The following is an 11,136-nucleotide window of genomic DNA, read 5'->3' on the forward strand; positions in this document are numbered from 1 at the left end:
TTTTTAAAAAGGACATGGACATTCTCTTCCTCAACTGGAATCTAGAATGCCTCCAGTGTTCTTAAAAATAATAGTCAGGGAGCATTCCACTTCAGCAAAGGCAGAAAACCAGGTAGGGCTTAAGGGAGAGGGTAGGGGATGGAAGATGGACGAGGTGAGGTAGGCAGCCAAGTAGACACCCTGTGAATCCAGCATCAGGTCAAACATCCACTACCATCCTACCCCAAACCCAGAATGCACACACACTATTTTGGGGTTAGGAGTGCAGAAATTCAAGAAGTCCTCCCCAGCTGTCCACCCAACCTCCTCTGTCTCACTCCTTCAGATGTCAGCAGCTACTTTCTTACCCCTTAAAACCAAAGTGAAATGTAAGTAAACCTATGGTACCCATTAATGGATCTTCTACTCATAAAACTAGTATCTTCAGTCAGCAGGACATAAAACTTCAAAGAAAAGTTGGAATCTGAGGTGGAATCTGCTCAAATTTCATCCCTGGCCCAGGCACGGGCTGTGGCTCCGAAGATAGGCATCTATAGATTTGGGCGGACAAATATGCATCCTCAAACTAAACAGGCCAAACCTTGGGGTTAACTATGTAAACCAGCCTAGCACAGGTCTCAGACAACCTCTTCTTCTGAGATAGTAATGTGGCATGTGATTTCAAGAACAGTGTTTATTGGCTAGTTGAGGTACTTCCCTGACTATAAGGCCTTTGCCTGCCTCATGATGATTTTACATACTCTGTAGCTGTATAGCACCCATCCACAGAGTTTGATTCACCCTCTTCCCACATCTGAGAACAGTGTGATGAGAACAATGAGCCTGATAAGGTGAGGGGAAGACATGAGTTAACAGTACACATTATCACCACACCACCTTACATAGTATTTTGCCTACATGGCTTTGGGGCTGAGGTTTGTTCCAGGTATTCATTGAAAACATTTCCTTATTTAGCAAATACAGAGGGCTGGAGAGATGACTTTGTGGTTAAGGCACTTGCCTGTGAAGCCCAAGGACTCATATTCAACTCTCTAAGTCCCATGTAAGCTAGATGCAAAAAGTAACGCAAGTGTGCAAGGTTGTACATGAGCACAAGGGGGCACATGCATCTGGAGGTCAATTGTAGGGGCTGGAGTGCTTGGCATGCCAATTCTCTCTCTCTCTCTCTCTCTCTCTCTCTCTCTCTCTCTCTCTCTTTCTCTCTCTCTCTCTCACACACACACACACACAAAAAAAAAAAAAAGGCCGGTCTGTTGATTTCCCTCAAAAAAAATAAACAAACAAATACAATGAAAAGAGATATATTGGAACACTGACTAAATATCATACCCTACTCTTCCATAAACTGCAAGAAATATGAATGGAGGAAACCTGAATGTTATATTTCATAGTTTATATCATGTCTCTCCAGTTGCAACACAGAAAGGAAAAGGAGAAGGCATATTTCAAGAATTTTTCAGTTTTTAATATTACTAACACTTCTTTTGATTATTTATATGGGAAATAGTATTGCAATATGTCCAAAATAAGCTGAATATCATTTCTCTGTGAAATTGGTTTAGGCAAACAATGCTATAAAAATGTTGGGATTGTCTTGCTAGGGTGTTTCAATGTGTCATCATTACATGAATGAGGCCAAAATATCAGGCAAAAATTTTCATTGTAAATAAAGCTGACTGTGTCCATGAGAACAACTGATGGTGCTCATAGTTCTACAGCTACATCAGGGAACTACAGCTGTGGATTGAAGACTAGAAAGGAAAATGGGTGTTTGTATAAATCAGTGGATCTGATATCATACTGGACACTGATTTATAGGATGTACATAAGTAAAGAATGAAAGAATGAAACTAAACATTTGCAACAGAGCCTACCATATTTCAAGTTGTATTTAGAAATTATCATGAGTGATGAAGAGATGGCTCAGTGGTTAAAGACGTTTGCTTGCATAGCCTGATGGCTCAGGTCCGATTCCCGAGTATCACATAAAGCCAGATGCATAAAGTGACACATGCATCTGGAGTTCATTTGTGGTGGCAAGCGCGCGCGCGCGCGTACACACACACACACACACTCACTCTTTCTTCCTGTCCCCCTCCCTTTCTTCTTTTTCTCTCTCTCCTTGGAAGTAAATATTTAAAAAAAAAAAAAGAAATTACCAGTGTATAATTAAGGGTGGAATTCTACTTCAAGATCTGGTAATTGCCCCAAATATAGATCCTCTGATTCCATGGGGATGAACAGCATGCCAATGAAAAATACAAAACAATAAAATCTAAGCTATTTATGCTCAACTAAAGCTTATGCAATATTGATAGTGACTGAGCATCAACTTTTTCACCAAAAGACTGATTTTGAGGATCTAATTCTAATTCCCTGTCAAGCCAAATTTTGTTATATGTGCTCATAACACTGAGATGGATAGTAGCTACCTCAAGAAAACAGAAAGAAAATGAACTTTGGCCCTTAACCTGTTAATCATTAAAACTATGTCTTCACCAACTTTGATATAAAACACAGGATTGGGTCACAAGCCCATAAAGTTTAACCAAGAGCTCCTCATGACTAAACCAAGCTTAGATGGCCAAACAAATGAGCACCAGGGACAAGAAAATAAATGGGATCACTATTGAGATAAGGCTGTCCCCCAAAATGTCCTCAGTCAACTTCTGAAATCAATTGAAACATTAAACAGTCTGTCACAGAAAAAAATACAGGTCATCCGTAAGCAATATTTCTATTAGTATAAAAACAAAAACCTATGTAAAACCTATAGATCTTTGGTAACTTAACTATCACTGATTTTGGAGAACCAGATAAAAATACTGTTGTGTGGAGTATGATAGCAGTAGCTTAGGTTACTTTTCAAAATCTTGAAGGCTGATCTCGATATAAATACTTTACTGGAGCTTCCACATGTCTAATTATCTATTAAAATAGGCTAAAAGTTTGACATTTCTCCCCATATTTTGTGTTTATAGCCTTTGCTTTCATCACATCTGTGCCAGAGTATACTTACTTCTACACATAAACATGCTCATCATTATTCAAATCATTGATCCAAGACTATGATACAGAGTTACGTGGCTTATTGCCCATCATAACTGGTATATGTTTCTTCTTTTTCAACATTGTCCTTTATAATTAGTTCAGGAAACAAGTCCCTCGGGTTTACTTATAAGGCTCATGAGACAGGAATGTATATAAAGGACAATGGTAGCAACTATGAGAGTAACTCTACGGTTTCTGACCTAAATTAGGCACCTATCACCTGACCACATCCAACATCAGGTTTGAAAATAACATCTTTCAAAAATATACTCAAGACTAATAGAATGTTTTCTGATTAGCCTCCTCCAAAGAGTCAGTGAAGACCTGCTGCTCTCCTTTTAAGCCTCTGTAGTCTGATTGTCTTCTTGACTAGTGTCAGCTCCCTTCTATCCATGAGCTCCTGTTCCAGTAATGACACCTTTCCTGACGTGTTTATACTACATGGTCTAGTCTCATTTCTACCCTCTCCAGTATCAGTACCACTTAATCTTTCTCCGAGATAAGTGAGAGATTTTCAAGTTTTTATTTATTTATTTATTTAGGGTTTTTTTTTTTTTTTAGTTGTGTTTTGAATCAGCACCTTGCTCTAGCACAAGGTGACCTGGAATTCACTATGTAGTCTCAGGCTGTCCTCAAACGCACAATGATCCTCCTACCTCTGCCTCCCAAATTCAAGAGCTGGGATTAAAGGCATGCACCACCATGCCCAGTTCAAGATTTTTTTTAAAATTACATTAGTAGAGATCTGTCTGCATTCTCTAATATATATAGGCAATGGGATGAGCTTAATTCTATGGGTAAAGATTGGAATATCTGTGGGACATTGAGGCACTAAATTTGTTAGGCACTGAGGCTTTTTATGAGCCAGATTGATGCACCCTTTCTTTCTTTACCTTTTGGTTTAGTGGTGGTTGTTTGGAAAATCAGCCGTAGTAGCTTTAAGAGCAATAACTGTACCTAACACAGAAAAGTGAGACAGAGAGCTGAAGTGATGGGTGAGCAGCTAAGGCACTTTCCTGAAAAGCCAATGAACCCAGGTTCAATTCCCCAGGACCCACATAAGCAGGATGCACAAGGGGGTGCATGTGTCTAGAGTTTGTCTGAAGTGGCTGGATACAATGGCATGCACATTCCCTCTCTCTCTCCTGCACTATTCCTGTTTTTCATGCTCTCAAATAAATGAAAAAAAAAATTTTTAATTGAGACAGAAAAGTTACAGTGCATCAACAAATGCTATTAAACTAACCACAAATATTGAAATTCTATTGGTTTAAATATGAATATGTGGAATTCAACTGGTGGCTGTAGAAAGTTAATGTGGCTTACATACTACAAACAGCATATAGAAGAAATCATTAGCTCTGAATTTATCCTCATAGATATTGTCCTCAAGAATCTTATTTTTTTCCTACAAAGAAGGCTCTCTTGTCAATGTACTCAGTATATTCCACCCTCAGCACACTATAATATTTATTATCTTGGATTAGTCAGCTCATGAGATGGGAGGGGCTGTAAACTGGGTATCCACTCAAGGCATCATTTGTGTAATGTGACTCTCTAGGTAAGTTTGGAACACTGCTGAATGTGAAGATCATGACAACAATAAGCAATGGTGTTGTAGTTCAAACTTTAAAATTAAAAGGAGAAAACTTAAGTTTAACCAAGGTTGCTTTTCTCCCCCCTATGTGTTCAAGGCAACACACACACATATAAACTGTGCCTTGGAAAACATTGTCAGATTATTTTTGGATGTATAGACATCCAAACTGTCTTCTTTTTATTTTTTGTTTCTTTTTATTTATTTATTTGAGAGTGACAGACAGAGAAAGAGGCAGAGAGGGGGGGGGGGAGGGAGATAGAATGGGCACGCCAGGGCCTCAAGCCCCTGCAAACAAATTCCAGACGTGTGTGACCCCTTGTGCATCTGGCTAACATGGGTCCTGGGGAATCAAGCCTTGAACCAGGGTCCTTAGGATTCACAGGCAAGCACTTAAACTCTAAACCATTTCTCCAGCCCTAAACTGTCTTCTTTTTACTGTGTAATTTGTACATTGCTTCCACAAGTCAATCTACAGCTAGTATATTGTTAACATCAATTAGACCCTGAAGAAAATCAAATTTTAAAATAACTCTTACACTTAAAACTTCTGAAAGTTTATAGGAGTTAACAAAATTATTCACTGCATACATTGCTAAACGTGCTAATTCAGGAGAAAGTGAATAATAAGCCAGTGAACAGGAGTAAGCACTATTAGCTACTTTATCACTGATGTGATCAAATACATGACCAAAAGCAACTTAAGAAAGGGTTTATGATACCTCAAAAGGGGCCCAACTGAAACTAAGGACAACTGGCGAAATAAGCAAGGGTGATGTTTTTCTGTGAACCGGATACCAGCACAAAGGGGAAGGAGATCAATGCAGAGAAAAATCAACTCCTACCAAAGCAGAGAGCCAGAGCCTCAGAGGTCCCCAACACCTCAGCACTGAAGCAGACCAAAAATGAACCCAACACGGCTCAGGGAAATTTTGCGGAAGAGGGGCGGAAAGAATGTCAGAGTCACATGTTGGGTCATGATTTGCAGAGACATTTATCATACCAATAACTGGGGGCTAACTCCACAATGCACGACCCATTTTCATTAACAAGGAGGATCTAATGGGAAGGGGTAGATCACAGATGACCCTAAATAATGGTACCAAACTGCCTGTATTTACTGAAAAGAAAACTAATAAATTAAATTTAAAAAAAAAGAAAGGGTTTATGTCACAATACAGTTCAAAGTGATAGAATCCAAAGTGTCATGGAAGGAATGGTGGCAGGGGAATTAAGCTACTGGTCACATTCAGTCCTCAGGAAGGAAGAAGCACAGAGTAATGAATGCTGGTTCTCAGGTAGTTTTCTCCTTTTTACACAGTCAAGCACTCCCAACCCATGGAAAGGTGCCACCTACAGTTAGGTTATGTTTTCCCATCTCAATTAATGTAACCTAAAAATAATTCCTAACAGGCAAGTATGAGATTTGTTTCCATGGTGATGCTAAATCCTTTCAAATTGACAACCAGAGATTAACCATCTCAAGTCTACCCCTTATCATCTTGGCAATCAAACTTAACATTTTTTTGTGTTGGTTTTTCTTTCTTTCCTTTCTTTTGCTCTTTTTATTTAGTTATTTTGTTTTTTGAGGTAGGGTCTCTCTAGCCCAGGCTGACCTGGAATTCACTCTGTAGACTAAGGGTGGACTTGAGCACATGGTGATCCTCTTATCTGGGCCTCCCAAGTGCTATAACTAAAGGAGTGTGCCACCATGCCTGGATCAAGCCTAACATTTTAAAACCATAACCTTCCATCCCTTCAACTGAAAAACTCGTACCCATCTCAAAAGGCAAAATATGTTCACTCAAATGTCAAAAGTCTCCATAGGTTTTACAATCTCGACACACTATTAAAAATTGCAGATGCAGCCGGGCGTGGTGGCGCATGCCTTTAATTCCAGCACTCGGGAGGCAGAGGTAGGAGGATCACCATGAGTTCGAGGCCACCTTGAGACTACACAGTGAATTCCAGGTCAGCCTGGACTAGAGTAAGACCCTACCTTGAAAAACAACAACAACAACAAAAAAAAATTGCAGATGTGGGGCCAGAGAGATGGCTTTCCCAATGAAGCCTAAAGACCCAAGGTTTGATTCCCCAGTACCCATGTAAACCTGATGCACAAGGTAGCACATGCATCTGGAGTGGTTAGAGGCCCTGGCATGCTTTCTTGCACTCTTTCTTTCTTTCTCCCTCTCTCTCTGTCTCAGATAAATAAACAAGATTAAATATGAAATTATCTGTTTCTCTCAAATAAATAAATATTTAAAAAATAAAGATAAAAAGATATTACAACTGACTAAATAAAATTGAGAGAATCATAAGGACATATTTTTAAACCTATATTCCACCAAACTAGAAAATTTAAAAGAAATGAGATAATATTATTGACACATACGATCTAACAAAGTTAAACGCAGAGGAGATAAATAATGTAAATAAGAGTTATGAGGCTGGAGAAATGGCTTAGCAGTTAATGTGCTTGCCTGTGAAGCTTAAGGATCCAAGTTTTATTCCCTATTTCCTAGGCAAGCCAAATGCACAAGGTGGCACATGCATCTTGAATTCATTTACAGTGGCTAGAGGCCCTGGTGAGTACATTCTTTCTCTCTTCTGCTTCACTCTGCTTGCAAATAAATACAAATATTAAAGTGTTATAAAAAATAATGAAATAAAACCTTCAATTAAAAATCTCTCAACCCAGAAGAGTCCAGGCCAGGACATAGTCACTGCTGAATACTTGCAGATCTTTATAGAAGATCTGAAACCGCTGCTTCTCATGTTATTTCATAAAACTGAAAAGGAGGAAGTGTTCCATAAATCCTATGAAGATAACATTATACTGAAACCAAAACCAGCCAGATACATAACAAACAGAGAAATTATGTACCAGTATTTCTGATGAACCTAGACACAAAAATTCTCAATAAAATTCCTACAAATCAATTAAAGAGCACATAAATAGTTCATCTACCTTGATCAAAAAGGTTTCATTCAAGGGATGCAAGGCTGTTTCAACATATGAAAAATATGTAAACAGAAATCATATGATCATCTTAATAGATGCAGAAAATTCCTTCTAGAAAATTCATTATCTCTTCAGAAAAAAAGTAAAATATTGGGGGACTGGAGAAATGGCACAGCAGTTAAAGGTGCTTTCCTATAAAGCCTAATGATATAGGATTGACTTCCCAGTACCCACATAAAAATGGATGCACAAAATGGCACATATATCTGGGGCTCATTTCCAGCAGATGGAAGGCCTGCTTTCCCAGAGTCTGTCTTCTTTCTCTCTCCTTGCTAATAAATAATTAAAATATTTTAAAAATTAAAAAGTGGAGATATGGGAGTTGGAGGAATTATATCTCAACATACTAAAGGTTATACATAACAAAACTAAGGATTGGAGATTTAACCCAGTGGATGAGCACTTGCCTAGCAAGCCAAGACCCTGGGTTCGGTCCTCAGAACCAAAGAAAAAGAAAAACAAAAAAGACAAAACTAAAGACTAAATCACACTTAAATGGGATAAAAACTTGAAGCATTTTCACTAAGGATTGGAATGAGACAAGGATATCTACTCAACACACTGCTATTTAAAATAGTACATGCAGTCTTAGAGCAATAAGACAAGAGAAAATAACAAAAAGTATACTAATTGGAAAAGAAGGTATCAAGCTAGCTTTATTTGCGCATATTATTCTGTACTTGAAAGACCCTAGAAGCTCCACCAAAAGCCTAGGGTTGACAGTCTTTTTAAGCAAAGTGGCAGGGTATAAAATTAACACACAAAAATCAGTTACCTTCATATATACCAATAACATACTGAGAAACAAATAAAGAAAGATTTTCATTTCAAAAACCACAAAATCAAATGTCTTAAACTTGGAATGTCTCTAACCAAGGAAGTGAAAGAACACTGAAAAAGAAACTGAGGAAGACAACCGAAGTTGGAAAAGTCTCCCATGCTCATAGATTGGAAAAAAAAATGCTATCATGAAAATGACCATCATATGAAAACTACCATCCATATTTAATGCAAATCCAATCACAATTCTAGCACTATACTTCAAAGAATTAGAAATAATAATCTTAAAGTTCATATGGAAGCAAAAAGGCCTCCGATAACCAAAAATATTCTCAGCAAGCACAATGTTGCTGGTGGTGTCACCATACCTGATTTCAAGTTATACTGCAAACCATAGTGACAAAAACAGCATAGTACTGGAACAAAAACAGACATGTAGATCAATGGAATAGAATAAAAGATCCCTGTGTAAGTTCAAGTAACTACAGCCACCTGATTTTTGACAAAGTGGCCCAAAACACATACTGGAGAAAAGAGTATTTTCAACAACTACATGTAAAAGAATCAATGTAGACCCTTTCTGTTACCTTGCACAAAAAACAACTCCAAATGGATGAAAGACCTCAATTTAAGAACTAATATTGTGAAATAACTAGAGGAAAAAGTAGGAGAAACACTTCAAGATACAGACATCAGTAAAGACTTTCTGAACAAAACTCAAGTAGAACAGGTAATAAAACAAATAGTGAACTAATGGGATCTCATGAAACTAAAAAGCTATCGGAAAGTTGTGTAAACTATCAATCAAATCAATACACAGACTACACAATGGGAGAAAATCTTGACCAGCTATGTATTTGACCAGGTTAGTATGTAGAACATACAAAGAATTCAAAAAAAAAAACTAAGCAATGAAAAAAAATAATAATCAACCCAGTCAAAAATGGGACAGGTAGCCAAGCATGGTGGCATATCCCTTCAACCTCACAGTTCAGGGAAAACTCCACCTTGAGCCAGTACCTATCTTTGGTGATAGTTATGTCATTTTGGCATCTCCAAAATCCTGGAGTCTCCACTGAAATCCAAATTAAAGGCTCCCAAGGCCTCAATATAGAGTACAACAATCCAGGTTCATATTGCCAGTGGTCATTTCCAAAAAAAAATGTGTTGCAAATCCAACAACCCCTTCTTTATAGCATTTGTTATACTTTCAAATCTAGTACCAGGTTACCTACCATTTTTTTAACTGGGGGACTAAAGCCAACTTTGAAGAACAGAAAAAAAAAAATCTTATCAGTATTCTACCTTCAAGCTCCCTACTTTCAAGAGACAGCATTCTTCCTACAGTCCCAATGAATAACAGCAGGCCCAAACTCAATGATGATAATCTCTCAAACAATTACAGCTGAACTAGGCTATAGTCTCTAGCCCAAAACTTTCATTTACTTCTGTGCTATATCCTTCTGTCAACACTAGTCCATTTCTTCTAAATGTAACCCTGCTCAGATACTCAGGACACAGGCCAATATCAACTAACCTCTCATACAAAATGCCTCTAGCCTAGGCCCTACAAAGTTTTCCCCTCATAACCTAAGACTCACAGTCCAGTTCTTTTTGAATTTCAACTCTCGCAAGAGTCCTTAACACTCTACTCAAAGGACAACAAACTGTCTCTCAGTCTAAGGTTTCAAATCCTTCCAAATTCTTCCATGAATTATTTCCAAAATACTAAAGACATATGATAAAGTTTCTAGAAATAATGACTTCACTCAACTATTAACAATTTTCTGTTATGGTTACCTTCATGTTATTGGGATAGAACATCTGACCAATAGCACCTCATGGGAGGAAAGGGTTTATTTTTTCTTACAGAAATGAGGGGAAGCTCCATTATGACAAGAGTAAAGCATGACATGAGCACAGGTTGGACATTGCAATTTCCCACAGCAAGTAGAAGACAAGAGCACATGGGAGGTAAGCTGGCCCTGCCAAGCTGGGGACTAATAAACCTCAATGAGTGCCACCAGGGACCCACCACTTATAGCAAGGCTCCATCTTCTAAATTTCCATGAACTGGGAACTAAACATTCAGAACCCAAGTGTTCATTGGGATATCTGATTCAACCACAACACATACCATGCAAAAATCAAATGACAACAAATGCTAGTGTGGGTAAGGGGAAAGAGGAAGACTTATTCACTATTGGAGGGAGTGTAAACTGGTGCAACCACTACAAAAATAAGTATGAAAGTTTCTCAATTATCTACCATATAATCCTGCTGTACCACTCCTAGGCATACACACTCAAGATTCTATACTTTGTTGTGGATGCATTTGCTCAGCCACATTTGTTGTTGCTCTGTTCACAACAGCTAGGAAATGGAATCAGCCCAAGATGCCCATCAACTGACAAATGTATACTGAACATGTGGTACATAAACACAATGGAGTTCTATTCAGTGGTAAAGGAAAATGAAGTTATGCAATTCATGGGAAAATGGATGAATTTGATATATATATGAGATAACACAGGCCTGTGAAGAAAAAATATAGTTCAGATTTATTTGTAAGTTGTAGCAAGCATCATTATAGTGGTCATGTTGCTAGAATGAGGCTCAAGGAGAGCAGCAGGTAAGGATTAGGGGAGGGGGGATAGTAGACAGGCAAGTGGAGGAACAGAAT

Source organism: Jaculus jaculus, chromosome X (assembly GCF_020740685.1).
Source record: "Jaculus jaculus isolate mJacJac1 chromosome X, mJacJac1.mat.Y.cur, whole genome shotgun sequence".
Taxonomy (NCBI): Eukaryota; Metazoa; Chordata; class Mammalia; order Rodentia; family Dipodidae; genus Jaculus; species Jaculus jaculus.